General features: G+C 48.0%; 1 protein-coding gene across 2 annotated transcripts in view; it reads left to right on the forward strand.

The window, feature by feature from the left end:
• Positions 1–3,899: 3,899 nt before the first annotated feature.
• Positions 3,900–18,004, forward strand: part of Farp1 (FERM, ARH/RhoGEF and pleckstrin domain protein 1) — a 238,217-nt gene continuing 224,112 nt past the window's right edge. For both annotated transcript variants that reach the window (XM_087585903.1, XM_087585905.1), the window contains exon 1: positions 3,900–4,291. The gene's annotated coding sequence lies outside the window, so the exon portion shown is untranslated. The remainder of the gene's footprint in view (positions 4,292–18,004) is intronic.

Consider the following 18,004-nt stretch of genomic DNA (forward strand, 5'->3'; position numbering starts at 1 on the left):
TTAGGTGCTTGAGGCAGACATGCTTCCTTGCCCAGGGCCTGGCTGCAGGTTCCTCAGGTACTGACAGAGCATATTGTAGGTCCAGGAAGAGCTTTGTCCCAAAACTAGATTCCCCTGACCAAAGAATGGTAACATTTGCTGGGAAGTGGATGGTAATGGCAGAAAAATAGTTTGTCTTCAAAGTAACACATGAGCTCTTTGTAGTAAAGATCTGTGTGATATACTTCTAAAAATATTTGTGTCTGATTGTTTTGTGTGCATGTATGTATATGAACCACATGTATGACTATTGCCAGCAGAGGCCAGAAGGTTTTGGATCCCCTGGAACTGGAGTTATGGGTACCTATAAGTCAACATGTGGATGCTGGGAACCGAACCTGGGTCTTCTGCGAGAGCAACTAGTGTTCTTAACTCCTGAGCCAACTGTTCACCACCCCCAACCCCCTCCATTTGTATAAGGCCAGGCTATTTCAGGAAGTCTAAAAGTGGGTGGAAAAACTACCTCTGAAAATGACACTGGGAATGGTTGCTTAGTACTATTCTGTACTATTTTTATTATGTACACACACGATTGATCCGCAATGTGTGTGTGTGTGTGTGTGTGTGTGTGTGTGTAAGGGGGGCAGGGTTTCATTATTTAGGTCTAGCTGGTTTGGAATTGACTATAATAACCAGGCTACCCTCAAACTCACAGAGATCAGCCTGCTTCTGCCTTGCTAGTGCTAGGATTATGGGCACATGCCACCATATCCACCTGTTTCTGCTTTAAAGGACTTATTTATGTGCACGTGCAGAAGAACTGGAGTTGCAGGCAACTGTGCCTGATGTGGATGCTGGTAACTGACCTTAGTTCTCCTGCAGAAAACGGTACATGCTCTCCACAAAGAAAACTGTGTGTGTGTGTGTGTGTGTGTGTGTGTGTGTGTGTGTGTGTGTGTGACAGAGACAGAGAGAGAGCGCTAGAGAGAGAGAGACAGACAGACAGACAGACAGACATGGTGTCCCTATGAAGTTCAGGTTAGTGTTTAACTTGCCATCCCTTGGAAGCTGCTTCCTCCAAATGGAAACATTCTCCCCAGTAGGGACAGGGGTGGGGTGGGGTGGGGGGAACTCAGGAAGTAAACAAACATCACAGGTCTGAGAAGCTCACCTCCCGGAGGAAACTAGCTGGCCCATTTGCATGTTGGGAGGAGCTCTTCCCACCCATCCTGTAGACCCTGGGGTTGCCTGTGCTGGGGCGGGCTCTTTGGTAAGGCAGTTACTTTGGGGCCATGTTGTTCTCACTCACACTGTTGTTAGTTATCCCCAGTAAGTCCTCACTGGCTTACCAGGTTGTGCTGTGGTACAGTTATTACTTCAATTTCTTTCCTTTCTGGGGAGAGTGGACCTGTGCTTTGTGTCTCCACAGGAAATGTCTGTCACAGAAAAACACTCTCATGCCTCATCCTTCTATGTTAGAATTATCAGAGATAAAATAATAAAAGGGTTAATAATAGGTAACTAAGTATCTTCACCCACAGCTTAGAACATCCTAAGTATATTCTGAACACAAGGCAGAAGTGATTTGCTTTGACAAGACACACCTCGGTTTTTAGGGTCTGCAGTGACAGAGACATATCTCCACTGAATTCTGTACCACGGAGGTGCTCCAAGCCCTTTTGCTTTCTAATCCCCATATTGTCTTTCTACTAGCTCCTCCTCTGTCTTCTGGCTCCCTCAGATTGCCTCCAGAAACAGTTACCTTCTTAGTTATTAATGTTGAGGTAGTACAACAGCGTGAGCGGAGGGAATGAGATGGCTGAGCGGGGTAAGAGTGCTTGATGCTCGATACCAACTTGGATGACTCAAGTTTGATCCCTGGAACCCACGTGGTGGAAGGAGAAACCACTCGTACAAATTGTCCTCTGACCTACATGCATGATGGTGGTACCTACACCCCTGACATACGAAGACCCAATAGATAACTCTGAGAGCAAAACCTAACCAGTCATATCCTAGACATCCAAATTAGTTGAACCGAAAACTGAATGTAGAAAGTGCTGGCCTTCTGTAAGGGTGACTGGGAAAATGTTATTGCTTCCGTGAGTGTGGCTGGGAAAATGTTATGGTTTACCCTTTTGTTAGTACCTACCATTTGGCCTTTAGTCGTGGGACACAGCACATGACTGCCAGCACAGTCCCTGGACCAACCAAAATACACCACCTGGAAGGTTTGAAACAAGCCGATACAGAATCCAAATAGGAGCAAGATTCCCAGGGAATTGCACTGCTTCAGAGGTTGCTAGCAAAGCCAGGCTGCACACTGGGAATCACCTGCAGCATCTTCAAACCCATTGGAAATCAGTCTGGGCACTGCCTTCTTATCCCGTCAAGAGACTCTGAGTCTGAGGCGGGTTCCTTATTACAGTGGTTCTTGAGGTGTAATTGTCTGAATTTGCTTTCCTTTACTGGGTCTGTCTAGTGGTTCAGACTGCAATCCCAACTGCTTACGAGTTAGAGGCATGAGGACCACTCTGGGCTACATGAGGAGACTTTCTGGGGGGGGGGGGGGGAGAAGTGGGGAGGAATTTCCATTTCTTAAAATTGAGTGCTGCTGCTCCTGGTGGCAGTTTGACCACTACACTTAAGAAAATTACTGGCTGAAAATAGCTCACCCGTACTTGAAAAGCCACACGCAGTTTGGCCACAGAGCCAGCTTCCAACCTACCCATGATTCTCTCCAGCAAACTGCCCAAGGCCTGTCTAGTTCTCCTGAGGCCACAGAGACTTGTGCAGCATGAAAGAAACAGTCCCAGCCCTCAGCAGACTGCTTTCTAGGCCGGGGCGTACAGGTGCCTCTCTCTGATAATCCAGTTTTCATGTCTTAAGCCTCCCCCTCTCCACAGAGACAATTTCCTTTTGGTTAAGTTCAGTTGTAGCCTTCCCTGTAAAGTAAAATGTGCCCCTTGGGATTGAGGTCAGTAAACTCCTCCAGGGCGGAAAATGACCAGATTCTGAGCCAAACTGGCTCTAGGGGCGTGTCACAGTAGCCTCTGGATCTAGCAGAACAAGGCTTTACTGTGTTCCATATGGTCGGCAGCCCAAGACCTTTCCCAGCCAGAGGCAGGGAAGAAGGACGAAGGAAAAATGGCACCTAGTGGGTGGGGATAGTGATTGAAAGTCACCTAGCGTCCTGGGTCTTTTGGATTCTGAATCTTCCCACTATTATCACCAAGTTCTGGAGAAAAAACAAGGGATCAAACAACTGCAAACCACCCTAAACCTCGCCACACTTCGCGGGGCATTCTGCTGTCCCTGGGCGGAGGGTGGTGGGGATGGGCATTGTCCTGGATTCACTCAGGTGGTGGACGCTGCGCCGGAGCAACATCAGAGGAGGCACCAGTGCCTCTGGCATTGAATGCCGCGCCGCTTTGGGTGGTGCCGGAAGACTGGATTAGTGGCCTGGGGTACGCGGGGGTTCGTGGGTCTCTGCAAAACGCTTTCCACGTGATACCCTATGTCAGGCTTCCAAAGGCGACCTGAGGAGTCTGTGCCACGAATCTCCCGCCAGCTGCTGCTGGCTCCACCGGGCCTCTGCATTCCGCTCGTCACCAGAGACTAGCGCTGGCGTCTCCGCGGTGGAGCTTCTTCCCGCGCTCGGCTTGGTGGTGCATCTCAGACACCAGCTCTTGCCGCCGCCCAAGTAAGGGACAGCTCTAGGGTGGCGCGGCCCTGCCCGCGGTAACACCTTTCTGCGCACCTGCCTCCGGGGCGGGGCGGAGCGGGGCGGGGCCGGTGTGCTGGCGCAGGTCACAGCTCGGACGCTGGAGGGGGCTGTGGCTCTCCGCCGTCCCCAGGCTGTGCCCAGGCTCCCCCTGCCGAGGGCTCGGCCCAGGCCCGGGGAGGGGCGGTGGTGGCCCGCACTTCCCGCTCACCAGCCTCGGAGGCGGCTGGTCCCGGCGCGGGCGCAGCTTCTGCGGGGAGCGGGGAGCCGGGCGAAGGCGCGGGGCGGGGACGCGGCCACCGCCCGCTCTGCGCCGCTCCTCCCCACGCGAGAGGCGCTCGGGCCGGGCGTCGAGGCGGCCGCGGCGACCCGGAGCGCGCTCCCCACCCACCCCGCCTGCTCCGCCCTCCCCTCCGCCCCGCGCCACCTTTGATGGCTCGGACCTCGGCCGGCCGCCGCCTGCCTAGCTCGTGCGACCGCCGCCCGCCGCCCGCTGCCCGCCGCCCGCGGGGACCCCTTGCTTGTCGCCGCCGCGCCCTCGCCAGCCCTGCAGCTCGTAGCTCGCAGCCCGGACCCGGAGCCGCCGAGGTAGGAGGCGTGCGGCGAACAATGACCGCGGCGGGAGGGCAGCTGCCCGGGATAGACCCGGCCGAGGCGGCAACTTGTGCGAGTCCCCGCGCCCGCGGCCCTGGGCGCGGGCCGAGCTGGCTGCGGAGTCCGCGGGAATGGTTGTGTTCGTAGCCGGCGGCCGCAGGCCCTTCAACAATAGCAGGAGCCGCGGTTCCTTGGGAACCGGTGGAGCTCACCTCCGCGGACCTGGGCTGCGGGGCTCTGAGCTCTTGGGTTCCCGCTTGGCTTCCCCTCCGCGGGCGCCCCTCCCCCCCCGCTTCCTCCCATCCCACCCGGCCGGGTGACAGCGCCCCCGACGCCTCTTCCGGACCTCAGGCTGCAATCTCGGCTCTGGAGGTCGGTCCCCGGCCGCGCGGGTGTCCGTGCCGCCGGGTCACTGCAGCTCGCCCGTGAGGGGCGAGAGCCTCCCGGTGGGTGACAAAGAGGAACACGCCCTCTTAAGTTAGATCTTGTTTCTCTTTGCTCTGTGCCTTATGGAGGGGAAAGTTTTTTTTCCTTTTTGAAAGCACAGGATATTTATAATAATAATAATAATAATAATAATAATAATAACAATAATAATAATAATTGTGTGTGGGGGGTGGGATTTCATAACTTCTAATTGTGATTTTTTACGATATAAGTTCTGGAAACTTTAGCCTCGTGATCCATCCGGACCCCCATGAGCGCCTTATAGATAGGTATCATGGAGGGGTACCGGATTTCTTGATGGGACCCTGAAACCAGCGGTTGACGGGGATTTTCTAGAGCACCCTTGAAAAGAGGGAGGCAGGGCTCACAAAGGAACGAGGTTTGAGACCGAGTAACTGCCTCATCTGGAATAGTTTACCAGGCTCAGCCTTTCACACCCCTCCCCCCTCCGGAGTTCGGTGGCCTCCGGCTGTTTCATTTATTTTTGTATCAGCCTTCCTCCGTGCTAGTTTCCCGCGTTTGATTCCCTTAGCTCTGGCCCCTGCCCATGGTTACCCCCCCAGACTTCCATTCCCTCCCTCCAGTAGGCTGCGTTTTCTGACCATAACCTCGATCCAGCGATGGGCCATCTTTAATGTGCTTTGCACGTGGGTACTTGGCCAAGCCCACTTCAGAACATTCCCCTAGCGTTGTCTTGCTTTTCATTTTCTATCTGAACAAGGAATGGAGAACCAGGAAAAGCCTTTTGGATTATGAAAGCTTTAGTGAGGAGTTGGTGTTTTTCAGGCTTAAGGTGGGGCCCCTTTCAAATCCCCATCGTTTTCCCTCAGCCCCACAGTTCTTGCTGGCGTCTTAGCCTCGGCTTTTCAGGTGGGTGGGTCCCTGACAATGCACATCGTCTATGGGTATGGCATCCACACAGCCCACTTTATATTCCTTCAGCATCGGTCTGCAGCAAGGCACTAATATTGGACCTAATCCAAGCACAACGAAACGTTTGTGTTTTTAGTATGTCTGGCCGAAAGCTCTGCTTCTGGGTAAAATAAATAGAAACATTATTGGGCAGTGACTGGTCTACTGGGGGAGTCGGGGTGGTGTAGATAGTGAGCAGATGTCTGCCAAGCCCACAGGAAGCTAGAAATACTTGGTCATCGATGAGGTAACTACCTCCTCATGGTGGGGGGGGGGGAGTATGCAGAACTGTGGTGTGCTCCTCTGACTTGGGATATGCTGTTAAGACTTAGGAGTTTGTAAGTTGGGAATCCTCCTGAAGTTAGGTATACGATGCGATGCAAACATCCCCCTCCCCACCCCACTTTCTTTTGTGATAGGATCTTAGAGTGTATCCCTGACTGGTTTAGCTGGAGATCTTCCTGTCTCAGTCCCCCTAAGTGCCAGATTATAGATAGGTGTGCACATGATGTCTATTTTTAGTGTACTTTTATATACGGATATTCTCTTTTGGAAAAGATTTATTTATTTATTTTATGTATATGAGTACACTGTTGCTGTCTTCAGACACACCAGAAGAGGGCATCAGATCCCATTACAGATGGTTGTGAGCCAACCTATGGTTGCTGGGGATTGAGCTCAGGACCCCAGGAAGAGCAGTCTTAACCGCTGAGCCATCTCTCCAGCCCACTGATACTCTTATTGAGCATTGATATTGGGATTTTTTTTGGGACAGATTTTTGTCTTGCTTTTCATTAAATTATCCAAGGGGAAATATTTAAAGATGAACATTAAAAATAATATCGAAAAAGGGCGAGGAGGTTTGGGGGCCACCTAGGAAATCCCAGTGACCTGAGACAGAAGCAGGGGGCTCATAAATTCAAGGCCAGCCTTAACTCCAATCTCAGTAACAGAAAGGAGGGCAGGTGAAGAATGCCTAACAGTTAAATTCACTTGGAAAAATGAGTGGATGTTGGAGAACTCTAGATAGGAAAAAGAAAAACTGAATGTTCGCATGCTGGTCTTACTTTGGAAAACTAGCCTGGTAATACTCCGAGAGGATCAAGGAGATTGTGACTTTGTAGACGTTTCCCTGGTCATCTTAAACCAATCTTTTGTGACTGGCGTTGTTTGCTGCAGAGAATGGTTTAGCATTTTTGAGAACTCCTCTCTAAAAGATGCTACAGTACAGAGAGGCTTCCACAGCCCTGTGATACAGGGCTGGGAGTCCTTTCTTACAGGACTGGCAGGGATTCTGTGTTGGTGGCTTGCCTGGGAGAGGAGGAGGGCCTCAGTAGGTCTTCCGGCTGTGTTTCTCCTGTGGTTTGGAAGTTTTGATGGAAAGGAGCTGTCAGCTTCCTTGGTGGGTTTGCCCTGGGTTCTGTCCCTAGCCTCCAATAAACCAGGTGTGGTGGCTCCTGCTGACCCTACGGAGTTGAGGATCAGGTGTTCAAGGTCACCTTTGGTTATACTTGCATAATGAGTTTGAGGCCAGCCGGGAGTATACACAAGCACACACAGAAAGGAGAGAGCTCTCCCAGTGGACTCTTGAACATAAGTGGTTGAACTGCTTTTTCTTGCCCTTTAATGGCTGACATTTATGCTGTGGCATTACTAGATTGTACTCTTCTGGCCCTCCGTGACACAGGTTTGGCTGTTACTGTCATTAACTACTTCCCTGTGGCCAAGGTAAGAGCCAGATGGTTTCCATTAAGATTACTGGAAATGCCAACTTCTCCAACCACTTATGGCAATTGCTGCCTTTGTTTTTAAAACAAAAAGCCCCCTGGGGGGGAATGCTCATTTCAATGGAGAGAAATGGACTTTTAGTGGAGATAGCCTTCCCTTGGTTTGAGTCCGTAGAAAATGTTTTGGAAGGCATGCTTTGAACAAAGTGGCGGCTTGATACATTGTTTAAACATGGCACTCTGAGCTTGCTACTTGTGAAATAAAGGAAGGACCAGCTATACCGCTTGACCGACTGACATTGGTCGCATGAACTTCCAGTGGTGGTTGGATTCTCCTGTGGCACAGAAATTATAGATTGCAAGATTTGGAATTATGTGGGATTCATCATTTACACGGAATCTTATGTGCTAACCTGTCACTTGTGCGTACATTTAAAAAAAAAAACGCCACAGGCCCAACTAGGTTGCCTTTAATGAACTCTGCCATGTATCAATAAGCCCAGTATGGCAGTAGTGACTTTGTTTTGCCTGAAGACTTTTGGAGAAATGGTTTTCATAAAGGTGATTGATTACCAACCTCAGAGGAAGACTTGGAAGTCAGTAGTGTGGTACTTTCGGCTTTTCCTTCTCATTCGTTATTTCCGGATCTAGGGTAGTGCCTGGGACATAGCAAGCCCTTGGTAAATATTTGTTGAGTGTGTAAACATGCCTAGCTTTTTAATGCTCTTCTAAATTAGTCCCTGGATTTTATTTTATTTTTTAAATGGGACACTTGACCTTAGCATGGATAGGTTGCCGTTCTGGGGCTATGAGAATTTGGTATTTGACTTTATATTCACTTTATTGTCACTGAGCAATTTGGTCCTTAAAACTGGCTGATGGGTAAAAGACACACTCTTTTTTTTTTTTTTTACATGTTCATAAAGATGATGGAATGAAAACATGGGAAAAATAAAACTCACCTGTGACCCACCATCTCTTACCAAATACCCTTGCTTTAAGCCCACCCTTTCATCCACTTGCTTTTCCAACTGGAATGAATGTTTCTTCCAGTCCCTGCCTGGATAAGGCAGCTGGGTTCTGTACTCCTTCTTGTACTAGAGGCTTCTGGGATTGTTTTCCTTCCTGACAGCGCTGTCTCTTGGAATTCCATTAGCACATCTGTCCATAGTCCTCCCTTTCCAAACTCCTTAAGTAGCTTTGTTTCAGAAGGATGGATTGTGGGGATTTGGAATTCTCAGCGGCGGTCCCTGTGATATTCCACCAGCTTTCCCAGGTGGCTCATGTCTGCCCCTCAGTGATTCTTACAGGAGCTGGTTTGTGATACCAAGATCTATCTCGGGCCACCAGGTTGTTTGTGAGATTGGTGTTCGTGAACGCTCCTGAGAACATCTGTAGACAGGTCTTTGTGTGGAAGTATGCTTTCACCGTTTCTGCTGGGTTCCTGAGGTGTTTGTTGTAGTGCCCTCTGTTTTCTGGGGGTTTGTCCCATTTTACCTTCCCACCTGCCCTGTGAGTTCTCTTCACCTGCACTTGGAATTGTCAGTCTTTTTCTTTTTAGCCCTTTAGAGGGATGTGGAGTCATAGAGTAGGTAGTTCTGTTTTATATGTTCCTGATGACTCTTGGAATCGTTTTGTGTTTCCCAGTCAACTGTATGTCTGCTTTTTGTATGCCTTCTACATTATTGTTGTTTTGGTTTGGGGTGTGTGTGTGTGTGTGTGTGTGTGTGTGTGTGTGTGTGCGTGCGTGTGTGTGTGCGGGTATGTGCATGTGTTCGTTCTTTGGCTGTATTGAATACACTTGTCATGAGTGTACATACCCAGGACCACCTTTTTACAGCTGTGACTCTTTATACCTCTGGACACACATCCTTAGTTACATGTTTGTCCTTCCAATATTTGCATCCGTTCGTGTATTTTACCTTCATCACTTTTTAATTCCTTACTGTATTTTTATTGTGTGTGCGAGTATATGGTTTTGTGCACGCGAACACAGATGTGCATGCTGGTGCAGTGTGATGTGTCTGTCAGAGTACCACTTGCAGGAGTCAGTTCTCCCCATCGGTTATGAGGGCTGGTAAACTTGGCAGCAAGACCCTTCACTTGCTAGGCCATCTTGTCGACCCGTCTTCATTTTTGCGGTGTTGTCTTTTGAAGAACACATTTTTAGCATAACATTTCACATGGTCTGGTTGTTGAGTGTATTGCTGGTCAGGGGATGTGTTCAGCTTTGGGAAATAACAGTTCTTCTATGCAAGGAAGGGGGCGACTGGCCGTGCTTTGGCTGCCATGAGTCAGTTTTGTTCTTTCCTAAACAAATTCACTGGGAAAGATGGAAAAGATGGGGGGAGGGGAAACAACCTGCTTATTTTCAAAATAGAGATAAATGAGTGGTTACTATTACAATCAAGTAAACAGATTTTTTTTAAAAAAGAAATTTCAAATTAGGTTCTGTGTCACAGATGGAAAGAATATGAGAAAGAATTAAGTTTTTAAATCAGTTAAGAACAAGAACAAACTGGGACCCTGGACAAAAGCAAATTTTTTTCTTTTTTTTTCTTTTTTTGGAGCTGGGAACCGAACCCAGGGGCTTGCACTTGCTAGGCAAGTGCTCTACCACTGAGCTAAATCCCCAACCCCAAAAGCAAATTTTAACATTCTATTTTTAAAAACTCGTTTGTAGCCAGGCATGATGGCACACATGTGGCTTTAATCCCAACGCTCTGGAGCCAGAGGCAGGTAGATCTCTGTGAGTTCAAGGCTAGCCTGGTCTATAGAGTGAGTTCCAAGACAGCCAAGGCTACATAAAGAGGCCATGTTTCAAAAACAAAAATTATTTGTAAGTCTGTGTATGTGCACATGAATGTAGGTGCCCATGGAGGCTAGAGGTGTTAGATGCTCCCAGAACTGGAGTTACGTGCAGTTGTGAACATCCCAGTATTGTTGTTGGGAACATGGGCTTTCCCTTAGAGCAGTAACTCTCGAATCATCAGCAGTGAGGTGCTTTGGGTGTCCAAGGCTGACTGTTGTTTCCCAGGTTCACAGTCTTACCTTCCTGGCATGACATTGTCTAGATCAGGTAAGTCGCATGAGACCAGGAAGAGTAGTCTCCTAATTTTTAATCGTCCTGTCCACTCAATATAAATGACTGACATTGATGAGATAGCTCTTCAATGTATCAATAGAGGTCTTGGGTAAAGGGAGGAGGGCTCCCGCCTCAGAGGGGTCCAGGGTCTTTAAAGAAGTGGTCCTTTCTGTCCTTCTGCCCTGTCATTCTGAGCATGTTGCTTTGTGCTTTGGGCTTGTTACCTCCAGTTATCTAAATGCTGCAGCTTAATTAGCTGTTGTAGCTGGTGTGCTCCCTCCCCCAAACCCCCCCAAACCCCAATCTCATGCTGTCACTTTGGTGTTTGTTAGATCAACAGTGAGTGGTGCAGGCGACTTGAAGCCCCTTTGTTGCTGAGAAAATGCCTTCTCAGAAGCCCCCAACATCTGGGAGGTTTGCTGATGGGGGTTCCAGGGAAAGAGCCTGGAAGACTGGATGGGTTGCCTGCGCCACAGCAGCTGTATTGTGGTTGGGGCAAAAGGAGAACAGAGGTAGAAGATGAATCCAGAGCCTGTAAGTGCGTTGTAAATTCCTATGGGTTCCACACACCTATGCCTGCCTTGTTAAGTAATACTAACCTATACTAAATAGTGCATTTATTTACTTCCTGGTCCTCCTTGGGTTGGGCTGTACCGAAGATTCCCATTCAGAACATTATGGAAAGAATTTGTTTTTCATCTGCTATACAACACTACATTCAAGAAAACGGTTTTCTATGTATTTTTCTGTGCAAGTGATTTGGTGGGTGTGATGGTTAATCTCAGTTGTCAGTCTGGTGAGATCTCCAACCACCTGGGTGGGAGATGGCCTCTTGGGGGGGAGGTGTTTATTAGGTTAATTGAGGTGGGTAGACCCACCCACTGTAGGTGGTGCCATTCCCTAGGCTGAGTGGCAAGAGGAAACCCAGTAGCAGCTGACATTCATTTCTCTTTGCTTCCTCACTGGGGAGTGATGTAACTTGCAGCTTCAAGCTTCTGCTGCTTTAGCTCCCAAGGTGGATTCTCCTCCTATGGTGGATGCTCCTCCTATGGTGGATACTCCTCATGTGGTGGATGCTCCTCCTGTGGTGGATACTCCTCCTATGGTGGATACTCCTCATGTGGTGGATGCTCCTCCTGTGGTGGATACTCCTCCTATGGTGGATACTCCTCCTGTGGTGGATGCTCCTCCTATGGTGGATACTCCTCCTGTGGTGGATGCTCCTCCTATGGTGGATACTCCTCATGTGGTGGATGCTCCTCTTGTGGTGGATGCTCCTCCTGTGGTGGATGCTCCTCCTGTGATGGACACTTCTCCTTTGGCTCCTCCTTTTTTTTTTTTTTTTTTTGGTTCTTTTTTTCGGAGCTGGGGACCGAACCCAGGGCCTTGCGCTTCCTAGGTAAGCGCTCTACCACTGAGCTAAATCCCCAGCCCCCCTTTGGCTCCTCCTATGGGTGAACTGTGAGCTGAAATAAGCTCCCTTCCCTTAAGTTTCTGTTGAGATATTTTGTCATGGCAATAGGAAAAGAAACTTAAGATGATGGAGATGTGAAGTCTCTCTGAGGTGCAAACTGTTTTTAAGGACTGTTTAAGGATGTTTAAGCTGCATGGTTTGCATAGGCACATGGACAGCACTCACACAAATGAATGTTGTATAGGAGGCCTGAGGGCGTTTCTCTGGGGCTGATACATTTTCCTTTATATGCATCCAGTGCCTCAGTTCTGTAGCATCAGATTTGAGAGGGGCCAAGTGGAAGGCACTCTTTTTTTTTTTTTTTTTTTTCTGGAGCTGGGGACCGAACCCAGGGCCTTGTGCTTGCTAGGCAAGCGCTCTACCACTGAGCTAAATCCCCAACCCCGGAAGGCACTCTTGACTACAGGAGGGTCAGGAAAACCAGAGGTGGTGTGATTTGAAGGTGGAAAATTCCATGGGCTCTTGTGTCTGAGTTGCTCATGGGGCTTGGAAATTGGTAGAACCCTTAGGAAGTGGAACCTTGCTAGAGGAAGTAGGATCCTATGTTTGGTCCTACTTCCTGCCTAATGTCTGTTACCTATTTCTGCCAAGGTGAAGGGTCCTACTATAAACTCCTGCCACTACTGGGCCACCTGTTGCCAGAATGGACTGTATCCCTCAAACTGTGAGCTCAGATAAGCCCCTCCTTCTTCAGGTTACTTCGAGTTGGGCATTTGATCACATAGCAAGGGACAAGACTCACAGAAGAGGTTACCCAAATGAGACAGTGATGATCTTACTTGAATATTTACTCAGGAAAAGGAGTTGCTGCTTTGCAAGACTGTCTTTTAAGGGGTTGGGGATTTAGCTCAGTGGTAGAGCGCTTGCCTAGGAAGCGCAAGGCCCTGGGTTCAGTCCCCAGCTCCGAAAAAAAAGACTGTCTTTTAAGGCTTAGAGGACAGTGGACTGGTGGTCTCCAACCTTCCTAATGCTGGGACCCTTTAATACAGCTCATGCTGTGGTGACCCCCACATAAAATTACTTTGTTGCTACTACATGACTGTAATTTTGCTACTGTTACAAATCATAATGTAAGTAAATTCCTCATCTGCAACTCTCAGAGGGGTCTTGACCCACTGGTTGAAAACCCTTGCTCTAAGCCAAACACCTTCTATCTTGGGGTGTTCAGCTTGTGCTCACTTGCAAAAAAATCATCCTGGCTGGACTTGCTGACACTTCATGTGCACTCACAGAAGGTTGGGGAGAGTCCCAGAACCCTCATGTGACTATATAGCCAGTGCTCCTAACACCTGTTGTATGCAGTGTTATCCTAATTGCATAGTGTCTTGGGGAGGGGCTAGAATATGTAGACTGGGAGAAGAACCAAGAAAGACTGGGAGAGAGGGGCTCCATCTGTGTGTCTATGAGTTACCCCTTATTCCTGCTGGGTAAAAGCTCTGGTGTAGCCTTGTGGGGGACAAGTACCCACACCTCTGTAGGTAATGGCTCACCTATGCTCTGTAAGGAAGCCCAATAAACTCATTGGTCCCCAGCGTGAACTTTAATAGAATTGTGCCTTAGTTTGTCATTAGGACCTTAGGAGGAGGGATAGACGATGTTTGTGACTTCTCCTGGGAAGGAATTTTAGCAGCAGTTGCAGATAAAAGCCTTGCGTGCAGACAGTTGCAGAATGTAGACCAACAATGTTGTTATCTTTTCATTTAATTGATACAATCTTTCAAAAAAGCAGTTGAGGCGGCTGGGGACATAGCTCAGTGGTAGTGTGATTCCCTAGCAAGTGTGAAGTCCTCTGTTAGATCCTCAGCCTCACCAAGAAAATGTACCATAGCACAAATAACCCCCAAGGGGCTGGGGAGATAGCTTATGTGATAAAGTCATGTAAGAGTCAGGGTCTGGGTTTGATCTTTAGGACATATGTAAAGATGGCATGGTAGCATGTGTAATCCCAGCATTGGTGAGGTGGAGGCAGGTAGGTCCTTGTGCTGGCCCATTTAGTCCTGTGCTAGCCCATTAGCCCTGCTCCTCTCACACAGTTGTTAGTGTGCAGTGTTCCTGTCGCAGTACTGTACATAACTGTGGAATAAGCATCTCTGTGCCTTTTATTTTTATCCCAAAGGACAAAAGCCTAGCGCAAGCCCTGTGAAACAGGGTGGGGGAGGTTTTTAGTTTTTATTTAGCTTTCAGCAGCAGACCAAGCAAGAGCAGAGGCAACTCAGGATCCGAGAGCTAGCTGTGGAATCTCTAGCCCTGTGGCATGGTGCCTTATATCTAGCCGTTGCTCTTTCCTGGACATCGGCATCTTTAAAGTTTATTTCTCTCTCTGTCTCTGTGCATGTACGTATGCACATGTATGCATATGTACAAGTGTGTGCGCACATGTGTGTTCATACAGTTGCCCACAGATGACAAGAAAGGGGATCTCCCTGGAGCTGGAGTTATAGGTGGTCGTGAGCCACCTGATGTGGGTGCTGGGAACTGTACTTAGGTCCTCTTCAGAAGCAGCAAATGCTGATTCCTGGGCCACTTGTCCAGCCCCCTTCTTGTGTTTTCAGAGCCCTGGGAAGAAAAGTCCAGTCTCACTGGGATTACAATGCCATAGCTGCATTTGAACCCCCATTGTTTGGTGCTCTCTCCAGGATTAACCAGAAATGAGTACTCTGGAGTGGGGAGTGCCTCTGCACTTTGGGAGTGGCTGTCAAATGGTTTGTGGAGGGAGCTGTGGGGACAGCCAGATTACAGACCTGCCTTGACCTCAGTTGCTTCTCAAGGCACACCGAATGCCTAGGCACAGATAAGGAAAACCAGGGGGCTCAACAGGGTTCTCTCCCCACCTGTCAGGAACTTGTTGAAGCTTCAGAGTTCATGATCACATCAATGTCTGTCTATCTGTCTGTCTGTCCATCGGTCTACCCATCCATCTATCTATGTCTCCTGGAACACTTTCAGGGTCAGAGTTCATGATCACATCTCTCTCTCTCTCTCTCTCTCTCTCTCTCTGTCTGTCTGCCTATCTATCTATCTATCTATCTATCTATCTATCTATCTATCTATCTATCTATCTATCTAAATATCTAAATATCTATCTATCTATGTCTCCTGGAACACTTTCAGGGTCAGAGTTCATGATCACATCTCTCTCTCTCTCTCTCTCTGTCTGCCTATCTATCTATCTATCTATCTATCTATCTATCTATCTATCTATCTATCTAAATATCTATCTATCTATCTATCTAAATATCTATCTATCTATGTCTCCTGGAACACTTTCAGGGTCAGAGTTCATGATCACATATCTCTCTCTCTCTCTCTCTCTCTCTCTCTGCCTATCTATCTATCTATCTATCTATCTATCTATCTATCTAAATATCTAAATATCTAAATATCTAAATATCTATTTATGTATGTCTCCTGGAACACTTTGAGGTTTCAAGCTTGCTATATAGCTGAGGCTGGCCTTATTAAACTCCCTGGTCTCCTGTCTGCCCGCTATATGGTGGGATCACAGGTTTGACCTACCACACCTGGTTGTTTGCTCAAGTACTATATTCTGACCTGACACCCGTGTGAGGCTGTAAGTCATTTGTCGTCGTTTGTAACATGTTGTCCTCATGGCAACGTTCTTCCAACTCATGTTCAAATACACTCATCAAGGACAAGGGAAGAGTTAGCACCTGCTCAGAGCGGCTCAGAGCGGCTCAGAGTGGCTCAGAGCGGCTCAGAGCGTCCCTATTCATCTAGGAAAACATGGAGTGGTCAGCATAGCCCTGCAGCCTGAGGGAGTCCCACATGATAAGGCCCATTCTCTACCCTGCTGTCTCCATTTGTTATAAGCCAGTGACTGAAGTTGTTAGTTCTCTCAGCCCTAATCCATCTCCAGCGAGCAGGGCTGTTGTGTGATAATTCCAGTGTGTTGACAGGAAAGATACCGTTTGGCACACGCAAGCCTTGGCCATCCATCAAAGTCCTGGCGGAGGTGATGTCTGTTTCTGACTTCCTTTGGCACACCTTGAGCAGTGGAGGATACGGGCTGGGGTTGCAGCTCATTTGGAGAGCGCTGTGCAGAGTTCAGGATCCAGGGACACCAGTGTCGTTGTGCACAGCTTCTCTCTTATGTCTGGCTTTGCTGTCAGTGAGTTCCTGGATGTCTGTCAGGAGCCACAAGCCTCAAACTTCAGCCATAGTTTCCTGGTACTTTGGTTGATCAGTGAAAGGCTCATGGTGGATTCATGAGTAAATTGCTAATCCCAACACCGTCTTAGACTCCAGGAGTCTTCACAATTACAAGTGGTACAAGGGACACGATAAATGTTGGGACACTTCAGGACAGAAAAGATTTTGTGGACATGTATGTATGTACATACATATGTATGTACCTATATGTCTAGAGGTACACACACTGTGGGGTACCTAGTCAAGAGAAAAGGCGCTCCAGAGAAAAGTTCAAGCAAGGGCTATTAAAGGTAAGTAGTTTCTTTCTGCCCCAGAATCCTCAAACAAATGCTCTTAGGTACTTTGAGTACAGATATAGAAAACCTGTCACTTGAGGGATGAAGCCATTTTCTCTGACAGCAATTTTTTATTGAGCACCTGTGCTCTGTGCAAGAGGGTAGGTGGGTTTTGTGTGTGTGTGTGTATGTGTGTATGTGTATGTGTGTATGTATGGTGTGTGTGTGTCTGTATGGGGTGTGTGTATGTGTGTATGTATGGTATATGTGTGTGTATGTATAGGGTGTGTGTATGTGTGTATGTATGGTGTGTGTATGGTGTGTATGTATGGTATATGTTTGTGTGGTGTGTGTATATGGTGTATATGCATGTGTATGTATGGGATGTGTATATGGTGTGTGTGTATGGGGTGTGTGTATATGTGTGTATGCATGTTACATGTATATGTATGGTGTGTACATATGGTATGTGTGTGTATGTATGGTGTGTGTGCATGTGTGTATGGTGTGTGTGTATATGAGGTGTGTCTGTATGTGTGTATGTATGGGGTATATATGTAAGGGGTGTATATGTAAGGGGTGCATATGTAAGGGGTGCGTATGTAAGGGGTGCGTATGTAAGGGGTGCGTATGTAAGGGGTGCGTATGTAAGGGGTGCGTATGTAAGGGGTGTGTGTGTATAGGGTAATCTTCGTTCACTGTATTCTGTTCATCTGCAGAATGCCTTTTGTTAGGTCACAGCCCAGTCTTTGGAGACTGACCTCTGAGAACTGGCATAATGTCTGGGAGATACTTCTAAGCCCGTTAAGGGTCTAAACTTGCTTCGCTTCTCTTGCGGTCATTTCTGGCGGTCATTACATGGAGCAGCACGATGTGTCTGGCCATCTGCCAGCTGAAGGATACTGGTTGTATCCAGTTAGGCAGTTCTGAGTATGTTTCCTGTAAACGCAGAGCTACTGTGAATGCAAATATCAGTGTTGACGTCTCATGAGCCAATATCTACCAGTCCTTGACAGCATTTAGCATTGTCAGCACTGTTTTTAAGCCAGTTTAAGTGCTGTGTAGTAGTAGCTTATGATGTTTATTTATTATTTAGTTTTTTGTTTTTGAGACAGGATTTCTTTGTAAAGCCTGGGCTGTCCTGGAATTCACTCCGCAGACCAGGCTTGCCTTGAACTCAGAGATCTGCTTAGCTCTGTGTCTTAGTGTTTTACTGCTGTGAACAGATACTATGACCAAGGCAACTCTTGTAAGGACACCATTTAATTGGGGTTGGCTTACAGGTTCAGAGGTTCAGTCCATTATCATCAAGGTGGGAACATGGCAGCATCCAGGCAGGCATGGTGCAGGAGGAGCTGAGAGTTCTGCATCTAGTTCTGAAGGCAGACAGGAGAAGACTGGCTTCCAGGCAGCTAGGATGAGGGTCTTAAAGCCGGCGCCCACAGTGACACACTTCCTCCAACAAGGCCACACCTCCTAATAGTGACACTCCCTGGGTATCACACCCTGCCTCCCGAGTGATGGGATTAAAGGCATGCACCACCACCTCCCGGTTATTTTTAAAATTAAAAATACACAGAAAATAAGTTTTTTTTTTTTTTTTTGGTTCTTTTTTTC

This window comes from Rattus norvegicus, chromosome 15, assembly GCF_021556685.1.
Source record: "Rattus norvegicus strain SHRSP/BbbUtx chromosome 15, alternate assembly SHRSP_T2T, whole genome shotgun sequence".
Taxonomy (NCBI): Eukaryota; Metazoa; Chordata; class Mammalia; order Rodentia; family Muridae; genus Rattus; species Rattus norvegicus.